The sequence below is a fragment of the Platichthys flesus genome, chromosome 24 (assembly GCF_949316205.1).
Source record: "Platichthys flesus chromosome 24, fPlaFle2.1, whole genome shotgun sequence".
Taxonomy (NCBI): domain Eukaryota; kingdom Metazoa; phylum Chordata; class Actinopteri; order Pleuronectiformes; family Pleuronectidae; genus Platichthys; species Platichthys flesus.
In genome coordinates, this window is record NC_084968.1 from 9,323,650 (window position 1) to 9,347,488 (window position 23,839).

General features: G+C 44.7%; 1 long non-coding RNA gene across 2 annotated transcripts; it reads left to right on the plus strand.

The window, feature by feature from the left end:
* Nucleotides 1-457: 457 nt before the first annotated feature.
* On the plus strand, nucleotides 458-23,786 carry LOC133950242 (uncharacterized). 2 transcript variants are annotated; one of them, XR_009920240.1, is made up of 4 exons: nucleotides 458-641; nucleotides 1,511-1,595; nucleotides 14,483-14,577; nucleotides 22,528-23,786. It is a non-coding gene; the product is annotated as an uncharacterized LOC133950242 (long non-coding RNA). The 2 variants fall into 2 exon arrangements; XR_009920239.1 differs by having other exon boundaries at nucleotides 458-630.
* The last annotated feature ends 53 nt before the right edge of the window (nucleotides 23,787-23,839 follow it).

A 23,839-nucleotide genomic window follows, 5' to 3' on the forward strand; every position in this document is an offset into this window, starting at 1 on the left:
TGGATTGTATTTGGTCATTGAAGGTCTCTCTCGCTCCACAGTGTACGTACTGTTCTATTGTCCCGTCCTATTTTCACTCACTCTCTCTTTCTCCGAGTCTAGTTTTCAGTTGCAGGTTCACGTGGAGTCTCCCACACGTCCGTCCAGTAGCTCACACCATGGGGGATATTGAGTTCACACTGCAGTACAATGGGTAAGTTCACTTTTGCAGAGTGGCCTCCTTCTCATATTTTAGCTGCAAGATAACGGGAGCTTATTTTATTTTCATGTAGACACTTTAAACGAGGGCTTTTTATCTCATGCTTCGGTTAAAGCAAGTTATTTTCTTATTTTAAATTCAAAATAATAAAATATGTATCTATATTGTTTTGGTGAAGACTGTGTGGCATCACAAGAGTATGGGGGGGTAGATGGGAAGTATGTGCCTCTCCGGGAGTGGCTACCATGTCACAAGATGGCTGCCGGGAGCACCAGACCTCCCAGAATGCACCACTCGGGGAGGTTCCAATGCATCAGCCCTCTCATTAAACCTGAAGCTCAGGTGTGGAGGAGCGAGAGCACAAAGGACTGGAGTGACAGCAGAAGTGGCCGGCATGAGACGTGACAGAAACTAAGTTGGGAAGGATCCATGTGAGAAGCAAGTTAATGGAGCCTTCGTTTACCTTCTGATGAACTCTTATGTTTTGTTTCTTGGAAGAAACCGGATCCTCTGTTTAAAAGACTTTTTGTCTGCTCTGTCCTACTGTGGCACACTGCCCTACACCCTCCTTGGTGGTCAAACCTCTGATGATACCACAACTGTTAATTAATTCATTAAAATGACTTATGCAATTTCCAAATCACTTCCAATTCAATTTTCGAGCCAATTCCCCCCCCCCCCCGAAAGAATTGAAAAGACAATCAAAAGGCAGCAGATTCCAGTGTCCGCTCTACTTCTCAGTCTGAATTATAGAGTGAGGATTGCATATGGATAGTTTAGTTTAGTTTTTTTTCTCTCAGCTGCAAATGTGTTTGTTTGTTTTTGCTTGTGAAGGAATAGCTGCAGTCATATGTCTCATGTTGATTGAACATTAGATGCAATTGGAAGAAGTCACCTTGACTCCAGGAAGGTTTGGTGGACACAACTCACTATTTTCATATAGGATATGACCAAACAATATATTTATTTAATTGATAAAGTAAGTCAATTGTGATGTAATAAGTCAAATATTGTATGTGTACTTGTTTTTGTTGACATTGATTATACTGCATACTACATCATTGAGTTAAGGTTATTTAAGTTGAGCTGGATTACATGTGGATTAATTCTGTGCCTTATGAACATTACTTTCTCTTTAATTATTTACCTGACTTATAAATTCAGTTGCTACAGTTCCTCCCTGAAAACGGCCTGACTCACATTTCCCCACATACAGCTAGAACTCCTGCAGCAAACTTTTCCTTTAACTTGACTGTGTAGTGTTTGGACTTCCTGCATGTATCTCACCTCTCCTCTTCCTTTACTCATTAGAACGCTGCCTGAGCTCCGGGGCACTCCGCCAGAGGCAATCAGCCGGGTGGGAACTTCACAGAGGCGATGAAACCGGAGTCTTAAGGTAGGATTGCTTGTCGCGTTCTTGCATTATTCTCTCGCACATCTCATTCCAGCGTAATACGTAAGGGGGTTAACGAGCGCCGGGCACATCACACATCAGGAGAGGCACGTTTGTGTAGTAATGAGCAAGGCATTAATCCATTTGAACCATTGATTCCCTCCCTACAGTCATTCTTCAATACATTAATTCAAACACGTAGACCAGACTACTGAAAGCCTTTTACTTAATGTTTATTTAGTTGTGTGTTATCCACTGCTCCCTTCTGTGCAGCACTGAGTATTATTATTTGGCATGAAATGATAGCGAGTCAGGAACACTGGGTAACAATCTTTAAAAGGCCCTTTTCTCTATCCAGTAATTGAATGCAAGCACCTATTTTTGATTGAGAGTTGTCGTTGCTTCCTCCAAAAAAAAAAAAGACATCTGAGTCAGTGCCCACTCGGTTCCTCGTCAGATTATTCAATTTTGCCTCAGTTTGGCTGTTCAGTGCTTTTTCGAGGATACGCTCACAAACGGCCCCGATCGCCTCACTTTCCCCACGACTTCACATTTTGCCGATCTCATTGTCAAGTGCGAGACACACAGTAATAGACATTGACCGTAGAAATGGGAAGATTACAGGAGTTAGAAGGGGATTCAATGATGTGCCTCGACAGACGAGCGTTACAGAAAGAGCTCCCGCCATCCTTCAGGCTGTAATCACCCCCGGTACGCTCGCTGTTCTTGCTTCAGGGTACCTGTTCCAGGCAGCCTGGAATACGTAGTAATTGGAACAGTGTCTCTGTTCGTCTCACCGCTGTCAAACTGATACAGACACTTCAGAGCAACTTTTTTATCCTTCTGGAGAGAGTTTTTTTTTTTTTTTTTTTTTTTTTACTTCAAATGACCTTTTCAATTTAAAGATTGGGGCCTCTCTGCTGCAACTATTTACCACTGGGTTAATTGGAGTTTCCACTGAAGGTGATTCATCCATCAGAAAGAGTTGTTGAGCAGAAAGTTCAGTGTTATATAAGAGGTAATGACATAAGAAACTTTTATAACAAATGCAGACAAAATATGTTATCATGAAATCTTGAAAAATCGCTTTATTTTCTCATTTTTCAACAAGGGGAATTTCTATTTAAGATTTTAATTCGAAATGACTTATTTTTTGATTTCTTACAGCAACACTATATGAGATGTTCTATCTTAAAATAGCAGCTTGAAGACTAGTTTGACGGTTCACTGACTTGGAGAATGTTTCAGTTTTACTTCCCACTCGTCAACCTGAACCTTCGTGCTCAGTGTAACTTTGATCGGCTTCACTCTCCTGTGAGAAGATAGAAAACAAGTTCAAGAGTCTGAACTGTTGATCAGTGAAAAAGTCTAATTTAAAACCAGTGTTTGTTTCAAATATTCAGCTTGGATACTTAAAACATGAAGAATTCTCAACAGAGTTTGGTGTGTTTGTTAAATTGGCATATATTGTGGTTCAGGAAGTAATATAAACCATTCAGTGAGTGGGACTACACTTACTATGTGTGGCTGCAGAGGGCGCTGTTGCTAAGGAAAGATTACACAGTGTTGCTTTAATAATCTTTTTATTTCGTAACGCCTATTTTTCATCAGTCTTCATCCGCCAGTCGTGACAAGTAAGGCAGAGTCACTTGATGTGGCTGTCAGCTCATTCAGACCAAAGCTAATCACATCATTATAATGCGTTTGCTCAAATGATTTCCGATGAATAATGAACGAATTGTCTGAGACGTCTGGCACACGAGATGCAGTTTGGTGCAACATAGTTGAAATACCTGAAAGACACAAAGTCCCAGTGTGACAGCTTCTTACCAGCAAACGGAAATATATTACTATAAGTGCTGCTGTGAGTTCCAGAGACTCACTCTTATGTGGGTGGTTTTTTTTTTACCTATATATTATATTACAGCCATTTATTTGCAATATTTAAACCGGTTGGAAAAACACATTTACACTCTGACTGTCAGTACTTGACCTGATTGATATGTGCAAACATCTCCTCGCTCGGCTAATAGAAAAGTGTCCACGCCTCCAGCTGTGGCCCGTGATGTTTCCTGCTGTTCAGATTAAGGTGCATGTGGATTCTGATATTAACCCTGCTGGTGTTGTTCTAGAGGCCTTTTGACTGATAATTGACATAATAAACCACGGCTCACTAGTGCATTGAAAGTGAACAACAGGTTTGTCCCGATGGAGATTTCTTTGTGTGCCTCAAAACAAATCTATTCATACATACTTTTTTTATTTCGCTGAATGCAAATATAAAACACACATTCAGTCCAAATGGGCCGTGACGATGACAAAGTGCGGCTGTGTTCGGAAAAGAAGAAGGTTCACTTTGGAAAAATTGTGTTTTGTGTTTGATAAAAGTCTCCTTTGTTGTGATCGCAAAGCAATTTTGGAAACATGATTATAGTTATGAACATACTTACTAATACTATACTAATGACTTGGTTGATGATTTGTTATTTCTGTGCACACTCTCTCACTGCAGAGAGAGGTTGGCCTGTGCAACCATTATTAGTAATTGTGGCATATTTAGTGTTTAAATCTCTTTGTTATAGCAGAGACAATAATGCTTCCTGTACCACTAGAATATGAGCGTGTACTTATATGTCGCATCTAGCACATCTAAAACTCAATAGGACCAAGTGAAATGTGTGAGCAGGCAGTATATTTGCTGTGGTAATGAATGTCTCGCGGAGCAGACCCCGAGTGTGTGACCCTGTCTTCAGCCGGTGTAAAATATCACTGTTGTCTCGTGGAGAAGCTGCTCCTCTCCTCCTCCATTTAATTGCCTTTGTTGACATTTTTACGCATGCATGTCACGCTAGACTCTCCATCTTGTCTGCCGGTGTGATTAAGAGGATGTAAATACCGGCTCCTCTTTCTTCTTCCTGTCCGTTTTATTTTTTTTATTTTTATCCCCTCGCACAAGGAGATGACATAACGGCTCTTAAATTACAATTTTATTCTCGACTCTCTTTGTCACCGATTGTTTCTGGTTGTATTAAGTTTAGTGGCTCTTTCTTTAAATCTCCAGGCTGTGTGCCACAGAACTCGCAGTCAGTGGGTTTTCCAGAAATTTGTATGCGGTGCTGCTCCGGACTATTTTGAGCCACTTCAAAGCTTTATTGCCTCGTCTATATGTGGGTGCATGACCCCCGGTGGAGGCTGGTGTGAAGGTACCAGGGGGGGGGGGGTGACGCATCCTGTGACAGGGTTCAGTTTGACAAGACAGGGCTGCGTCAAAAGTTGCTCTGATGAGTCAAACTTCTGGTCTGCAGCCTCTTCTTATAACAGCCCTATGCTCGAGGGACCTCATGCTGAGTAAGAGAAGCGTTTATCTGCTGTAGCACCAGACTTTGAAAGAGCAACGTTACAAAAGTAAAAATTATTCAAGATAAAACCACAAAAGGAGAAAGTGATGGTGAGGTTTTTATGAGCTTGCTTCCTGAATGAATGACAACATGCTGCCGCAGAGTCCGACTCGTTTCCCAGCTCCTTCCACCGAGGCTTCAGCTGCCGTCTCCAAAAGCTGCTCATATTTGTTGAGGGTGGGTGCTGAGTCACTGTCACTGCAGAGTCGCTGAGTCACTGTCAGACAGGAACCATCAAGTGCAGTGAATGATTATCACCATTTGAATAAATTCGCTTTCTTATTGTCATTTTTGCAGATGCTGATGAATAACTTTCTTTCCCGATTCAGGACATCATGTCTGTCTTAAATTTGCTTTGTGTGTCTGTGTGTCTGTGTGTGTGTGTCTGTGTGTGTTTCATACCAGATCAACAGTTGAATGAAGCCAAGCACTTATGTAATTATTCGCAGATAAACAACCACAAGATACGATTCCCCCTTTTTGTTTCCTGACATTTCACTTCCATTTTCTTTTATTTCAACAAACTGAGTAGTTAAGTGCTCCTCACATGCAGGAATGTATGTGTGACTTATTTCTCATAACCTGGTAGTAAGCATCAACCTGCGTTCCTCAGTTAAAGCCAATGAGCACTTATAAAAGTCGTACTTATTCTCTCATTCCTGCAGCACCATGCAAACACAACTTACAGCACAAACATGAGACATGTTTGTACATGTTTTGTATCACCTCCATTTCCCCTGTCAAACTCTAGAAAAAGCTGCTTGGAAACTCAAACCAGTCGTCAGTTCCGTTCCCTCTCCTCCACGTTTGGCAGAGCAATTTAGCAGTTATCAGTAAAACAATGTTTAGAGCACAGAGGTGAATTATCTTGATTTATTTGACTCTCTGCAGTACTGTGCTTAGATTCAAGGTGCCAAAAGTGATTCAGGGCTCAGCAGCAGAACTCACAAGGAATCATAATTAATTCATTTGCTGGACAGAGTCTGTGTACCCTGTTGTCCAGAAGGGTTAGAGGCTTTTGCAGTTGGGGGCGTCAAAACAAACCAGATTTTCGTTTCTGCAACATCAGAAATTCCTCTTGGACGTACACATATATGTATATATGCCGTGCTCTGCAATAAATTGCTGTCACTGGCGTCCAAGTGAGAACGCATAAAGGAATAATAATAAGAATGACCAATATCCTCCCTGTGAGGCAGGGTAGTGGATTTAAGCAGCAGGAGCATGCAAACATTCGCTTGGAGTCCTCTGGCAGCTGCTGTCCCTGTTTTTCCTCCCAGAATCCTCCTCTATCATCTACTCGGGTGAGTTTCATCCTGTTGTCTTGTTCATTAAAGAGTGCCTTGAAGTCGCAACAGTGGTTCGCCACTTTGTGTGTAATCTTGTCCGGAAAAAGATACACTTGCTTGAAAGGGCACCAGCGATCTCGTTGACAATGGAAGGGAAATAACGAGCCGGCTCTCGCTGCCTGTTGCCACTTCAAAACCTCACTGTCTAATAGGTTGGTGAAGAGGCTCGGGTTTTGCCGACAAGGTTGCTGGAGGGTTGGTGGTTGTAAAAAAAAAAAAAAAAAAAGGCGAGGGGAAAAGAAAACCAACGGAGAGTTCAAGGCCCAAACACTCTCAAGCCCGGCTGTTTCTTCCCTTCTCTCCTTCCAAAGCCTCCCAGCGCTTTCCAGTCTGTTTTGTTGCTGGGTTCGCTCCACTCCCAGTGTTTATCTGACATCATGAAGCGCTCCGGCTTCCCCCCAGTCCGCTGACAGCCCCAGAACTCTTCAGAGTGCACACACACGAGCCAGCTCGGCAGATGACAGAGCGACGCTGAGCCCGTCGGCGGAACCACACGGCTCCCAGCATGCTTTGCCCACCAGCGTGTCACCTACCTGGTCTGGCTGGGACTCAGCTCAGGAGACCTCCTCATTATTCACTCTGACAGGGTTTTATGACCCAGTGGCCATGCCCAGACTTGATCTGGGAGCACGAGCAGATGCTTGAACCGGTAGATGAAGCACCATCATCAACCTGCAACCGAATATGAAAACATAAAGTAAATAAAAGTGGTTGGCTGAGGTTTTAATCTCGGCTTTAATGGGAATAGAGTCGTCAGAGGTGGTTTGACTCAGTTGCCGGATTTTGAAACTTGAATTGTTATGCAGTGCAGGGTTGGGGGTTAAAAAAACCCCCAGGAACAAACTTATTAATGCAGCGCACACATCTGCCTGCAGGTGCATACTGATCAGCCGAGCTTGATTGAGCACAGGATGATTCGCCCAGGCCTTTATTTTGATGGAGCGATTCAGGGCTGCACTTGAAGAGCCACCTTGCCTTCCCTTTGCTCCCCGGTCTCCTAATGAAACTTTGTGTTGCAGCTTGTAAGGACCGTGGCAACACAATCCCCAAATTTCACACAAAGCATGTTTTTTTTATCCTCACAGTATATTTCTCTTCTCTTAAATCAAACAAGGTTTGACCTTAGCGTCCTAGGAATACAAAGTAGGCGGAGCAGAATCCCCCTTTTCCCCAAGTTAAATCTGAATGGGTTGCCACAGCTTGGAAAACGAACAGAATCAGCACCTTGCACTCTCTCAAATGTTTACCGTCACTGGGCTTCGCTGCATCAGGGGAAAAAAATGTTGCGGACACAGAAAATCGCTGACCTTCAGAAAGCTGTGGCTGCCGGACCAGGCGCCTCCGATAATCCTGGTTTCCTTTTGAGGGAGCTCAGGGTAGAAAGTGACAGAAGCCGGCATTGATAATTTCATAAGACAGATCCGGGCATTTGATATGTGCCTGTCGGGGAATAAATTGTTATTTTGCTGCATCCAAGCTTTACAAGGGAGAGTTCATGCAAAAATGAAAATTCCCTTTATATCTACTCAGCACTTTGCTTGGGGGGGTGGGGGTGAAGGGGTTGAGTCCAAAAAACACTTTTGATGTGTCAGTTACTGTTTTTCCACATATCTTGTGTAAGTCCAGGCTCTTGCTGTACTATGGTTAATTGTCTGCATATTAATTTTGTCACCATCTTCCATTAATGCACACATGTATACAGCACTTCTACATGCAGTGCTGTTTCCCGTCACATACCATTCATACACTGTTGGAGCACAGGTGTCGGGGATCAAACCACCGACCTCATGGCCAGTGAACGAGCCCGTTCTATCTCCTGAGCCACTTGTAAGCTTCTTTTAATGCTTTCATAATGCATTTGTTCCTTGTCAAATAGTTTTTAGTCTTATTATATTATTATTGTTTTCTCTGCCCGGGAAAGTGTTCTCAGACGTGGACTCTGTATGTACAATGTCCCGTTGTGTGTGCGCGTGTGTACAGTTCTAGTAAAAGGCCAGGCCAATCGATCAGCAGGGGCTTAACAGCTTTAGTCAAAGAGCACATTCCTGCTTGCTGCTCTGTGCTCCGTGGGCTTCCCGCTGCCGCGGTTGTTCTAACGCTGAATTCAAATGTCCAGACTGGGGCCCCGGTGAACTAAGACTCGAGCTTGTCTGACTGAAGAGCGCACGGTGAATGCACAAGTTTGAAAGGATGCATTCCCAGAAGAAGACAGACGCCGTCTCTCAAAATGGGGCGTGTGCACCGTCATGGGAATAACAATTGAATGCACTCGTCAAACTCAATATAAACAAATCAATTAATAGCAGCTTGCCCGACACGTTTGAACCCGACAGCAGACGCTCCCCGGGGACCGTGTTTTTCCAGATCTTATCCCAGGGACTCGAACAAGCCTCTGTCACCTGACGTCTCCCATGATCACATCAGCAGAGCAGTCAGCTGTGTGAAAATCCCACTCGCAGTCTTCAGGCGAGCAGACTCTCTGGAAGTCCGCACGGACCCCCGCGCCAAATATCCGCATGAGAGCCCTGGCAGACTAGATGAATTTTGGCAAAGGCCTGCCCTAACACCTCTGCAAAGCCCGCGAGTCAGCAAGCCTGGGCGAGTGGACTTCTCTGGATTCTGCACACAGTCTCTCTTTACACCCCCCCCCCCCTCCCCTCGAGTCGTCTTACTGCATCTGAAGCCCGCGAGGAAACAAGAGGCCCGAGCCGAGACACTCAGCTCGAGTGAGTGACTTCAGCTCTGTGCCCAAAATCCCAGCATCATGGATGTGCCCAATGTAGCTAAAAGAAAACAAGCTTGGCCTATTTTGAATTTGTGTGGTGGAGCCTTTTATAGGAGTAGAAGTGAATAGTAGATCTCACAATGTTAAACATAAATGTCCGGATACGCATCGCAATGTAATCAGTTCCTTCTTAGCTCCTTAGAAAGTGTCATGGTAATTGATTCAGTTGTTTTCTGCGTAATCCAGCTAACACACACCAATGGACCAGGGTGAAGACCCAAGCTCCCAGGGTGATGGTGTTAATAATCTAAAATGTACACTAGCACAGCAGCAGCTTTGAAATTATCACCTGATTGATTGCTTTTAAGAGTTGTGTGAGTTGTTATCGGTGCGTCATCGGTTCTCCGCGTGTTACAACCTGTGCCTGCTCTTATCTTAACCTTGTTGTTAGACAGTTAATCAAACCACTTTACTCGTCCTGAAGCCAAAGCCCGATGGCTCTCGGCTCTGAGGGGAGAGGGGAGAGAGAGGGAGATAGAGGGGAGCACTGCAGCCCGTGCACGCGTTCGCTCCCGGCCTTTGCAGCTGCTTGTTTGTGTTTCCAGTGGCTCTGATTAGCGTGCTTCAGCCCACTCGGCGTCCCACACCACCGGGAATACATTGACAGTGGTGAGCGGGAGGAGACGCTACTGTGCACAGCTCTGAGGACAAGGCCAACCGGAGGGAAAGATGCACAAATATGTAACATTCATACTGCCGGCTGAAAATAAACCTCATGACATGCAAGTCAACGGTAATGCAACGGTAAATACAAACCTGACTTCCTGTTGAGTCACTCAACCAGCCCATGTCTGCTGCCAGAAAAGAAACAACTCTGTTAAGTGTTCATTTCAAATATTTATTTTTAATTTAAAAGTGGCTTATTTGGGGTTTATTTAGCAGATAATTAAATGTGATTCTCAGTGTGGATGAGGAGGGATTTAATTATGGAACTGGAACGGCTCAATCAGCCCAAATGTCAATCTTCTCATGAATATTAAATAAAAGTACAGTAATAGGCAGTTAAAGCAAATGTTTGATTTTTAACATTTCAGTTAAAAGTGAAGAATTAGTTTGAGGGGAAATGATTTCTGCCGCCTGCAGCTGGAATCACGAGCAAAAACCAAAACCTTCCTCTTAGAATAAATCTGAAAAATAATGTGTCTGAATTATTAGCTTACATCTTAATCTTCATGCTGCCTCCCCAGGTTTTGGACTGAATCCTCCTCACTGCACTGTCTTACATCAGGCTTTTGAAAATCTTACTCTGCAGCAAATATCATTGAAGTCAAATTCATGTGGCAAATTATTCACAGTGGGTTTATTTTCTAACGGGCTACACATGTCTGTCACATTGATGGACCCGATATTTAAATGATGAGGACTTCACTTTGATTTGTAGCATTCAGTGACCCCCGCGATGCCCCCCCCCCCCCCCCCCCCCCGCCCGACTACCGCTATCCATGCTCCTCCTCTCTCTCCCGCTCTTGCCGGGCAGAAGGGGACATCTGGGCTGACACTCTGAAGCAGATGCAAAGAGTCCATTACGCTTGCCCACCCCCCCCCCAGCCCCACAGCCATATTTCCTCTGTCAGTATAACCACGGCAATGAGAGTCTCAGGGAGGTGACCAGGAGCTTGGCCTCATCTCCAGTGCAATCTGCTTTTCAGGACGACAAAGCAGACCGGGTGGTTCAGGCGTACTCGCTCTCACACACACACACACACGCAGACACACACAAGCACACACAGAGCCGTGCCATATGGCCACAGCACATAATGAGGGTCATTAATGTCTTGGTGACACGTGTGATTGACAGGTGGAGAGGTGCGCTGAGTGGCAGGTCCGTCCGCGATGAAAGAGGATGGAGACGTCAGTGTCGCGGCCGCACAGGCAGAAGCTCCGACGCAGTCTCTATTCTAATGCGGCGGTGACAATGTCAAAGCGTTTACCTGGCGTGACCGAGCCGTCCCTCTCAGAGGCCCCCGACGAAATTGTTTGGGGCTTTTATGTAAAAGTTTAAGAAGCGTCCCCCTCGCGCCGAAATGATATTGATGCCTTTTTAGTCTCGTCTGTGCCGCGGTGGTTTGAAGCTCTGTCATGGCTCGATGTGATTATTTGAGACACTTTTCCAGGCAAAGGAGAGGAAGGGAGCTCTTTGTGAAACGTGAAGGCAGATACCTCGAAATGTAGAAGACTGTTCTTTGTCTCAACTACACCGTTATGTTTTTGGAAGCAACTCTCTGGTTATTGTCATGACTTACATAGATTAAACTCACTTTGTCAAGCAAAACATTTTTGACCTCTGTATCCGATTGTTCAGTTCCTCCGCTCATACAAACTGAAAGACTTTTCAAATGGGAATCTATTTGTTGTTGAAGGGGAAAGATTTCTTTTCCACTTTCTCTGTTTCTCTTTTTGCTCCAACAAAGAACAGAAGTAAATTTGTGGGATGGCTGAAATATGTTCTTCCTCCTATTAACTCAGAAAGTACAAGAAGCTATTGGATGCTGAGACTGTTTGGCAGTGGGGATGTTGTGAAAAATTAAAGTTGAAGATTTGTACTAACAAATTTAATGTTGCCCAAATATGAGTATAATTGAATTGCACTATAATAATAAAAAAAGATAAATCAGCCTCTCTTTTGATAAATCCCTTCAGCCATTATCTTATCCGAGCCTGGGATGTGGAACTAGCATATTCCAGACATTATGCATTACCCCAGCTAAGGTTTCCCCCTCGACCTGGTTGGCCCTGAGGTGTTCCCAGGCCAGAGGGGATATGTCATCCCAGCAGGTTCTGGGTCGACCTTGGGGGTTTTCCTCCCGGCTGGAGGCTCCGAGTAAGCCTCCAACAGAAGGTGCCCAGGAAGCATCCAGACTAGAGGCCTGAACCACCTCAACTGCCCCCCTTTCAATGTGAAGAAGCAGCGGTTCTACTCTAAGCTCCCCCCAGGATGTTGGACCCCTCACTCTACCTCTAAGGATGAACCCATGGACCCCACAGAGAAGCTCATGGGCTTGTATTCGCATTCTCGTTCTGTCTGTCCCTCCCAGGAGTTTGTGACCACAGGTGAGGGCTGGAACCTAGATTGAAGCTTTGCCGATCTCCAATATTCAAATTTCACCCCTAACATCGGATGCTTATATTCCCAGCACTAATACCTTCTGCACAAACATTTAGCTTTGCAGTTCATTAGAAGTGCAAATCAATGTCTGTGAGTGTCTGGCCGCTCCACCTGAACCTATTAGCCTGTGTCTGCTACGACAAGTTGCAGACACGATGTTTTAAAAATGTTTACAGACGTGGATGAAATGATGGAGCTGCAATAAATCATATTATTTCCGGCTGTATCCGGGCGAACTAATGGAAGCCGCAGTGATTATACGCAGAAACAAATGAATGCTGCTTGTCGACCTGCAGAAAGAAAATGAGGAAGCTCATGAAAGTAAACAGCAGGGGGGAAAAATCAATAGCCCAACAAAAATTGGTCTGCATCTGAATTTGGATTATTGTGCCTTTTCTACCTGGCAGCCACTTTTCTCAAGTTTTACAGTGTTTACAGGTTTGGTTTATGACAGAGGCCGTCTCTAAAAGCACTTACCTCTTTCTTCAAAAACTTGTGCGGTTAGAGGAGGAGGTATTTCACTCTCATCTTCATTTTCTAATAATTCCCAAGGTGCTTTCCTGGTAAGAACAATTTCATTTGATAGTAAAGTTACACATAAAAATGTGCCAGACAACAGCTGCTACTTTAGGTTTACTTTAGTTTTGTTTTTTTGTTGAAAGTTGTTGATTTCAAGGAGAAAAATAACAACTTAATCTAGTATCACAGTCTGTAGAGATGGAGGATGTGACAGCTTCCACGGAAGTGAAGCCAAAGTGTTTCAGTTGCCCCCTAGTGGTTGGCTGCAGTATAGGTCATAAACCATGTGTCCTTTATGTTAGTGGATAGGACATAGCCAGTAGTTCTTATCACACACTAAGTTGATGCTATCAAAAATATAGCCATGGCTACATCTCCAGATTGCTACTGTTCAGACTCTGGCTACAAAAACATAAGATGGCAGCGTTGGTATGTGGGATAATTGGGCTTCATGTCTGGATAATGGTGGAGACACATCCTCATGGTTCACATGGTGCAATATTCAACTTTCCAGTGTGCCTTGGAAAGATTAAAACCTCCAGTATGAATTTTACACTGAAGTAAAACCAAGACTTTGTATTTTTCAATAGACTTTACTTCTCTTTGCGAGAAGCAAATAAGATAAGTCAAATATGAAGAGGTGAATATTTGAATTACATAGCACCGATTTGAAATGTTGCTCTTGCTCACATATTTTATTTCATGATTTAATTTCACTGGATAGGCCACTTCATCACAGTGGCAGGTTTTCGAGGTCCTCAAAATCATTATAAGTGTCTGCACTTTTGATTGTGCACTGGAAGAAGGTTGTTTTTGACTGCAGGAGAAGTGCAGGAGCCGAGTTAAGTTGTGAAGCCCAGGTCCCAGCATGTGGGTCCAAGGGCACATGATTGACATTTCCAAAGACCTCCAGAGCCACAGCCAGAGCCTAAAAGCTGCCGGATTTCCCGCGGCGGGAGCGACCCCCTCGAATGCCCATCAATGGCGCGGCTGTGTGTGTGTTCCACCCACATTAGGGCATCTCCTGCTGTCAGGGAGACATTAACAAAGCAGGTTGTGCCCTGTCCTCTGCTCTCGAGCTCCTGTGTTTTGGTCTCCTGTTGACTGTTTATTGCCGCGTCTCTCCGTGCACTTCCTGGGATGAGGTGACAGACGTGGCATCGTTGACTCGAGGCGGCTCCATCAACACGTCCAAACAAACAGCTCCCGATAATGCAGCGATTGCCGCCATCGCCTTTTCTGTCGTCGCGTTAAAAAAGAGAGGAACACATGTCGTTTGCCACCTGGCGACGCCACCCCCCCCCCCCCCGTCACCACCAGGTCATTAAACCGATGCGGTGACGTCACACCCTGATTGGTTCCCAGTGGCTACAGCTCAGCGGTGACATTCATTTAGCAGATTAAACATTGAGAACTCGAGGAGCAGACCTCGCCGCCACCGCAGAGTGAACCTGGTGCCCACAGTCTTCTCTTTTTTTTGTTTTTCTCTCTTTGTCTGACGAGTCTTTGGGGAAATTAACTGATGAGCTCACGCTGGCAACAGGGGTTGCTATAGAAACTTCCCATATAAGACTTGTTCTGGAGTTTGTCACCAGAGAGAAAAACAGGAGCGAGAGAGAGAGGGAGAGAGACAAAGGAGGTGGCTGTGTTATAATACTCACCGGAGAGGCATCAAACGCTGAGTCATTTGCAACACGACGTTAACGCCATGTTTTATTTCTCCTCTACCGCAGCCTCTCTGCAGCATCCACCTGAAATCATCCCGTCCTGCTGCAGGCCTCGCTGGCTTTCTCTCTGCGTTCCGGCACAGTGCATCATAAATACTCAGGTAGACACTCGTCTTTTCTCTTCTTCAGAGATTATGAACAGAATTGGACAATAAATAACACCCATTATTGGAACATTCCTCCCTGTCAATGTGACTTTTGTGTATCTCAGATAATGGCACGTTTTGGGTGAATTGTCCGCCACTGAGCAGATTCAGGCTCGTCGACATTATGTGTGCATATTGATCAGATGTTCTCCTACTGGCCCCTAGTGGTTCAGGTTGGTAACAACATTGCAGTATTGTGACTTTATTGTAATTGATGTTGCGGACCGGGCTGCTGTGATGTAGCAGCGCATACTGCATTTCCTTTAAATGCCAAGAAAGCATACACACATCTCTGGGACGACAGATTCTCCTCCTTCTGGACTCCTCCTCGCAGGCTGCGGAGGTGTCAGTGCTGCGATTGAAAAGAAACGGATAACTCTGTCACGTCTAATGGAGTGAGGAGAAGAAATTAGTTTTCTTTAACAGCCTCCCATTGAAGACTATTACCTGCGTTCTTTCTAAAAGTCTACTTTCGGTTTAAGAGCGGCGGAGAAAAGATGTACCTGTTCAGACGGGAGATTAGAAAGTGATTAAATGGTGGAAATTCATTTAGTTGCGAAGGCTCAGCCCCTTATGTACGACTGTCACAGCCCGGCCTAATTTCAGGCTGACACAAGATATGAAATCCGAGCCAGGCTTCAGGCTCTGACAGGAGAGTTGCAGCACTGTCTCGCATCTCTCACTCGTCCCTCCTGATGCTCCCTCTCTCCACCACGCCGCTCCTCCATCTCTCTCTCCACTCTCAGAGGCGAGGAGTGCACATTGTCATGCCGAGCTCGACTCGCACGTCTCCATCAAGTGCCGGTGCCCCCTGGAAAAAAGTGTTTCAGGGAGCAGGGGGAAAAATACAGTTTATTTTGAAACATCCGCCTGCCCATTCTCATCTTCCCCTGCAAACACTGCCAGTGGGTACAAGCACAGACTGTGCACGGGGAGTGTTTGCATGCATACAGAAACACACAGTGAGGCGTTCAAAGCCAGCTGCTGCCGATTCGAGACTCGAACGCAGACGCGCTCCCCCCTGCTCCCTCTTCATATTGTAAACAAAGTGAACCAACACCAGCAGACCCTCTCCACCTCGTCTTGTTCTCACCGCTGGCCGAGAGCATCCTGGCTTTCTCAGAATAAAGGTAACCCGGATTTGACCGCAGCTGGAGTTGGAGCGACAGAGACAGAAAGTTGGAGTGTCACCTTCTGCTCCCTGGCATCTCGAGCGCGAGGGCCACGGAGACTACAAGGGGGGGGGGGGGGGGGGGGCTCTGAACCTTAGCCTTGGGACAGATGGCAGGTTCGGACCCGCAGAGCTGCTAATGAGTGGGTCCTGCCAAGTGGTGTCGGACACGGGGGCAGAGGTGAGGCCGCTCCATCAAAGTCGGGATCTTCCGTTTCAACGAGGCGAGGCCCACGCCCAGCTGCTTGGCTGGTGGTGACATACAGACGCTGATGATGGGGTGGTGTCCAGAGACTGCGTTGATTTGAGACTCGAGTCAACCGGAGATAATGACTCAGTTTTCTTAAACAGTTCATTTTGTTTTTACTTCTCAGCTTTGTTCTACTCAAGGTCGAAGGCTGAAGGTCGACTGATCCTGGGTCAATCCTGGAGAAGTGGTCAAATATGTCTAACATGCTCCTCTGATTGTCCTCCATGGATTTAGCATTGCTGGACTCCATATAGGCTGTGAAGGGATCCCATCTTGGAGCAATGACACCCAATTCTGTCCAATTACGCATGCTTAAGTTCACTGAATCTAATATTAGGCTGCATTTATATTATATTGTCGTTGGCTAAACCAGTTGTGTCTTAAGTACAAAGTAGGACCCCCTCGTGTTGCCATCCCTCAACCGCGGCGCGGCAGGGAACCGGTGCCTGAGGAGAAACACAAATAGGACAATTAGGTCAAACATATTCTTTGGTTCATATATAAATAATAAACCACTTTTTTAATGACATGCAGTGTTGTAGGTGGAAGTTTCTCCTCTAAACCCTCAATTGGAAGTTGTCTTTTGATTGGCAGTGTACAGAGGCAGAATGGTTACATCACAAAAACACTCAATAACCAAATGAGGTCACTTTAACATTGAGTAATACATCATTAAATTGGAAAAATGTTCTCTTTAAAGGGTGAAATTGTGATGGGTGAACATAATTGTGTAAACACGGGTTCAAACATCCTAATTGCTCAGACATCGGTTTAGTAAATTAAGTACATTTTCTAAATTGCTAACCATCATCTTGTTAATGCTTATTTAGATTTAGACCTGGTCTGTGCTGTCTACCTTATTTCTTGTGCTTTCTGTGCTGAACCTGTTTCTTAAGGTTCATCTCAAGTTGACATGCTGCTATCATTTCTTACAGCTAGTTGGAGCTGTTGCACCCTAGCTAGGTCATTTAGAAAAGAGAGGGAGAAGATAGAGATTTATGTTGACTGAGTTGTGCTTGAAACCCAGAAACCTTAAAGCTTTGAAAGTTTTGGACGGAGCATTAAATTACCCAGACAGCCACAAGATAAACAGAAAGTTTAGTTGTATTATTTCTTATATAAGAGGAGAACAAAATATTTAGACAAAGAAGCACCTGTACACGCCACAGACTGTTGGTTCTTTTCACCCCAAAGCAAACCTCTACCAGTCTGGAGACACACCCACACATTTTTGGGGTGGAAGCGGCTTCAATTCTCTGTGTGAAAAAGAGATGGTGTTTTTTATTACATAATACCACAGTGGGCATCCCTGCCAGGAAATGCTTTCACACCTCACACATCTGTGTTTTACACCTCGGTGCCGGTGTGACGGGCCTCAAATTGGCCACCGCAGTCGCTTCAAGCAAGTGATTGGCTCCGTGTGAGCTCAGACACACAAGCTCGCGTGTCGTGGATTATCATCTGGTTTCTTAATGATAGCAGCTCTTTACCCCTGAGATCTGCCAACACGTGATATCCAAGATTCAATCAATATCTCCATTTATAAGCGTGTGGCCAATAAGGATGAGACATTTTCTGTAGCCCCCCCCCCCCTCAGACATAGAGACGTTTTATCTGAGCCAACACTTAAACTCAGTGAAGAATCGCATTGAAGTGGCTGATGCTGGTGTTGGGATAGACAGGCTGCACCCTGGGAGCTTGTTTGTTAAGAGCACAGGTGTGAGGAGAAGGAGAAGAGACGGCTAGGAGCCTGTGATGGATGATGAGGGTACACAGTGGACCAGTGACAGGGGGAACATCAATAGTTAAAGCATCAATGATGTATTGCGTTTTGTGGCTTTGCTGCGCTCAGTTGAAGTTGAAAACAGTGTGGGGACTGCAGCTGCCCACACCCGGCGCTCTGCTTTGTCATATTTAGGACGCGTGATGCTTTTGAAATGTTATCGTCACGCATAATCAGTCATCAGCCCGCTCACCAGAGGCTCTTCTGTTCCTCCAATCAAAGAGCTGAAGGGCAGCTGACTGACAGCGCATGAAAATCACTCGCACTGTGTGTAAGCCGGGTCCCGACTTTGTCACGTCGGCCCTGCAATGTGCTTTTCGGTGTGTTCACAGCAACAACGCATGCTGCTGTGCTCAGCGGGAAAACTGCAAAGTCACCGATGCCACGTTCCAGGCTTGAACTCCCCAAAGGTGACCCCGATGCCTTGCTCAAGGGCATCTCAATGCCAATTACGGGTACAACTCTGTGCCCGTAAAGACCTACTTAGTTATTTTACTGAACAACAAAGTCAGGCACGCCTCAATACACACATTTCCTGTTTGAAATTAGGTATTTTAGATAATTACCTTTCATCTCCACTGACTCACTGTGATAACTACACATTTATCAACAGTAATGCATGATGTTTTATTTTTCGTAAAAAAAAAAGATTTGAGGAGAAAACACAAGATATGTAATTTGTTTCAGTGAATTAGTTATTTATCTATATGGCATACAGTAGAATCTGTAATGACATTTGAGTTGGTATTTAATGACAGCCACAGCCTGAAGGACCATTCCTGCTACTTCTTGCAGCATAGCTAGGCTACATTTATAATCCAATTTTATTAGTATGACGCCAAAGCACAAGATAGACATCTTCATCTCCAGCACTTTCACATTCAATGTGTGTGGCCATCTGCTTCCACCCATGCTGCAAACTGAATAAAGGCACAGCCTCGTGCTTTGAGTATATTTAACTCCGATCTGCAGTTCTTTACTGAAGGAATATTACATCTGAAATACAGTATATGATGAGAAGCGGTTTTCTTTGAAGTTCCTTCCTTTAAACCAGGAGTCAGCTCAGCTCCGCAATCAGCCACAGTGAGACTTGTTCTGCAGCCGCTCGGTGCAATTAGAATTAAACCCAGAGAGATAAGTTACCATTCATCACAGATGGGTTTTTACACCCGAGACTCACAAAAGATGTTTTTGTGTCGATACCCTCCAGACGCCTCATCTCTTCTCTCTGCACGGCCTCGCGAGAGAAGAGCAATTATTCTTTATCCAACGCCTTCTTAAATGCAAAGATCTTTAAAGAGGCCTACAACTTCAAAAACACCAGCATCCATAAGTGGAACAAAGCTGCGGGAAAATAAAAACATAGAACCATTAAGTGATACAGAAGAAATATTCTCACACACTCATTTCTCATTTTAAAGGGCTGCATATCTGGGCCCATGCTTGTCACAGCATGAGGACATAGCGGTGGATAACTGAGGATCTGCCACTGCATCGTTGTTTCTGGGCAGCAAAGAGCCCGTGTGTCTCTCCTGCTATGAAACAGTGCCATCTATGGAAATCCTGAGCGACTGGTCTGTGTTCAACACAGACAAAACCGCCTCAGGTTTTTAAGATCAATATCTGTGGACTGCTGAGGGAGAATCATACTCTTTTGATAACAAACATATATTGACTTTCTTCCTATATATTATTATTTCTTTATCTGAACTCATTCAGATTTCCTCTCAGAGTCCTTCCGAGATTGTGAAAATTGCCCCCAAAAATTAATCCAGGGGATTATGTGAGTGTAAATACGGCTCTGACAGCTGGAAATGACACTAATATGTCCGACTTGGCTGATGTCACTCATACTTAGAAGTTGCTTCACGACTTTTCCCTTCAAAGTGGATTCATCAAACTTCTTCAACCCCGACATCCCTGTAAATGTATTTTTATGGTTCACTTGTAGGGTATATTATTAATTTCTAATGTCTGATCTTGAATTTACATTATAATTTATGTTATGTAAAGCAGCAAATTTGAATAAGTAGTTCTGTGTTGTGACAACTGCGATACCAATTTAAACTGTGAGCAACTTGTAAAGCTCAAACTTAGCTTTTGAGCTTTACAAGTAGCTTTACCATTGGTGTATTGGTTTTCATTTGTTGTTGCAGCTCATGGATTGTACTGACACAACAGCTCTCTAAGATTGAAGCCAAAGCCCCTTTGATGCCCCCTTGTGGCTGGTTGCTGGACCAAACTAAAACTAAAAAGTCAAAGAGTAAACCAAATAATATATATGAATACGTGTGCTTCTGGGCCTAAATAAGCAAACTGGCAGGGTCCAGATCCAGCATATTCTGGCATCCTTTCTGAAAGTGGGAGGAAGTGGAGACCCACATTGTTTTGTCTTTATACAGTCTGTGCTGTAGCTACTTTTGTCGTCTACTTCAGCTAATCTTTCTCTCCAGTCTTTCCAGATACTTTTCTTCATGGGAAAATTGGTCTGACTAGTGGAAGAAGACATCCAGGGTGTAAGTACAGCCTGAGACAATCCCTGAGCAGGAAGATAACAGTGAACACATCTCCCTCCTGCTCTGTTCTCTGTTACATGAGAAATGTCCGGGCCCAACCCAGGCTGAGTGTTCTGGGAATGAACCGGTGCCCCAGGATTGCGGAAGGCTCGGGGGTTGACTCTCGAGAGCCAAGAGCCTGTCAGTTTCCCTCCCAGTCTTAGCCCTCAATTACTGAATCAAAGGTGAGAGGAAGACCAAATCCCATCCTGTGCCTGGTCCTCATCTCACCCCCGCCAGACCCAACAGGCTATCTCTCCCTGCTTGTTCATTGGCTCTAACTCAAACGCACATGGAGCACAGCTCCTGGGAACCTTGCTAGTGAGCCGCTGGTCGCGCTCCAAAGAGGATTCAAAGTCCATTGCTCTTCCTCAGCAGGAGTGCAGATGAGGTGAGTTCCCAACATGTCCTCACCCTTCTCTTTCCCCACACACTCCCTCACACGTTGCCTATTCCCGAGCCGCTCCCGCATGAATGTGTGCAGATGAGACGTGTCGGTGTCGTTTTCATCCCACATCCGCCGAGTTATCTCCCTGCCTGTCCTATGAAGAAATGCACTTTTTTTTATCTTATTTACTAAACAATTTCCAGGCTTAGGGCGTAAAGTCGCGAGAGGCTTATCCCAGCAGAAAAACGGCTCCGGTGACAGCTGGAATATGAGTATGACTGACATCACTTGACTGGTTAATGTGAAATGCACACCGGCTGTGAATAAAGAGCCTCTTTTTTTTTTTTCTACGGTACGCCATAGATTTAAGCTGGATATTCTCCAGACGATTTCCGCTCTGGATGAAGGGATGAAACGTAAATGTGCTCCAAGTCTCATGAGAGGGGGGGGGGGGACGTAATGAAACCGAGCCTCGGTGAAGGAAGGGCGTTATGGTTTTTGGCAAATCAAATGTTTGGAGAGAAAATCCATATATGCCGCGCCTCGTATAGGCCTGTAAGGCTATCTGACTTATCATTGTTTTCTGTAAGTTTATGTTGTGTTAGTGATCACATGAGTCACATAATAACACTTTGGTAAGGTGGCCCTGAAGTGCAAAATACAAGAAATAAGACGATAACACAACGTCTACACAATGTTTGTCGCTGATTGGATGGATGCACTGTCCATGTGTTTTCTTATTTGTTTTGTTTGTCTTTTGTTATTTTCCGTTGTGTGGTTTTCTGTTGTGTGTTTCCGTTTTGCAGCTGTTTCTTCTTAATTGTTGTCGTGTTCTGTGATGTTTTGTTGTATTAATTGCTTATGCGCCGTTGGGTTTTGACCTTCAGGGCCACCGTACATTGATATTCAAGTCCCTCAACAATAGTATGGACTATATAAATAAACCCTAAAAGAAACTGCTTGAATTCAACTGTGATTTCCAGTGAAGTGATTGAAGAAAAGGAAAACGTGAAACAACAGGCAAAGTGAAACAGGGGATGAAATAATGGGCTCGACACTTCATTCTTGACCTTAGAAACTGGAAGCTGAAACACTCTGAACTCGAGGTCCACTTACTGGCCTCTCGTGGAGCCCAATTACACAAAACCCACACTGAGACGGCTCAGTTGCCATGGAAATGCAGAGGTGGGAACTTTCCGAGATGCTGAGCTCTTCTAAGACTCCTCATTCAAATCAGCGCCGATCTTGTTTGTTCGACCTTGAGGTTCCAATCGGGAAGGTTTGCGGCGCCGGTTGTTTTGATGATGCCGCTGGTCGGTAATAACGTGTGCGGATTAATACCACACCAGACACAGAGGAGGCAGTTATGTCGGGAGAACAACAATAGAGGAGCTTGTGTGCTGTATATATTTGTATCAGACTGAAGTCAAGTTAAAACTGAGACGCTGGAATCAGTCCTTCATGTTTACATACACTGATTTACTCCAGGGATAGTTGACACTTCCTCACTGATGATAACGTTACATAGAGCTTGTCCATCCATGAATAAAGTCAATCGTGATAAACAGTGGCCCCTGGAAACCCACTTACAGGGAGGAATGAGTTGACCTTGAGTTGAGGTGGTTTTGTCAACTGATTTAGTTCAGAATTCCTTATTTATCCTACATGACCTATTTATTTTATAGTAATGTTCTCATCTTCATGAGCCCAAAACATAACTAAGGTTTTTCTTCATCCATCTCTCTATTTCTGATCTAGGTGCCGATCCTGTGGTTGCTCCGAGCTCGAGGTGTCCAGGTGTGCCAACAATCATCTGGGCTGCATTTACATGGATCTGGTTCAATCATTCAAACTTCACGGTGGGTGTGAGATCGGATCGACTGCAGGGACGACACATACCGGGAGGATCGGGTCATGTGGCATTCAATCACCTGCTCCAAAACCTATCCACCAATAAACCTCCATCAAAAAAAGTTACGGCGAAGGCCCAGTATTTGTTTTGCCAAAGATTTCTTTTGTGCGTGAGGGGTGAGGCATTGAACTGTTCAGAGCACCCACAGCAGCACATATCAGCACCTGTTGTTACAGGGGTTTACTTTTGCCAAGACGGTAGCATTTGAATTGACTTGAACCACTGCACTTAAACTTTATGGACTCTGCATTCACAGCAGCGGCAGCAGGGTTGTAACCCCGGTGCACTTTAACATGTCTTATTCAGAACCACAGTGGACTCTCTCTGCAGGTGTAATCGGAGCGGTGAGGCTGCACTGTGGCACTGTTTTGAATTCCGGCCGGTTCAGCTCACCTCCACTTTGCGGTGACCCGCGCTCCTGACGAGCCGCAGTGCTTCCAGACACCGGCCTGACGCGATGAATAGATTTTTTTTTTTAATGGACACCTCCAGCTTTCTTTACCCGAGGCAGCAACTGTGTACACACCGCCTTGTTTTCGCACTCTAACAAGCTGCCGAGCTGCACCGCCGAGAAAACGGCTGCTTAAGTGAGAACAATTGATATTTGAGTTAGCGACGCTGAATGAGGGAAGCAGGAGAGCGGCTGTGCTGTGATCCTGAGCCAAAAGGAAAAGTGATTTGTTCTTCTGCGGCATTACTCAGTGTGTTTATGCTATTAGTTGTTTTTAAGGAGATGATTAAAAACTGTTAAATGGGAATATTTAGCCAAATAACACTGTTTTCTTCTGCTAGAGCAACTCAGGATGACATGGTTTATTTCTAACCATTCAATCTTTATAAAGCAACATATTCTCTGAAGTAGAGGCAAACAAGTGGGAAAGCTGTGTTTGAAAGTCTGTTTTGCATTACTGTACAGTCAACCCGGTCAATACTCTCATGTTAAGTGTGTTTTTGAGCTGGAATCTAAATCATATGACTGTTCTTTGTTTAAATACATTAATGATGTTGGTTTTGATATGGATTAAAAAAGATTTATAATGGATAAACTACTAGCTGCATTTTTATTCCAGCATACTTTATGTGAAATAAAATCACTGTGCCCTGACTCTTTCTCTGAGCCTACTTTTTCTACATCTGGTGGGATGCTATAATTTGAAA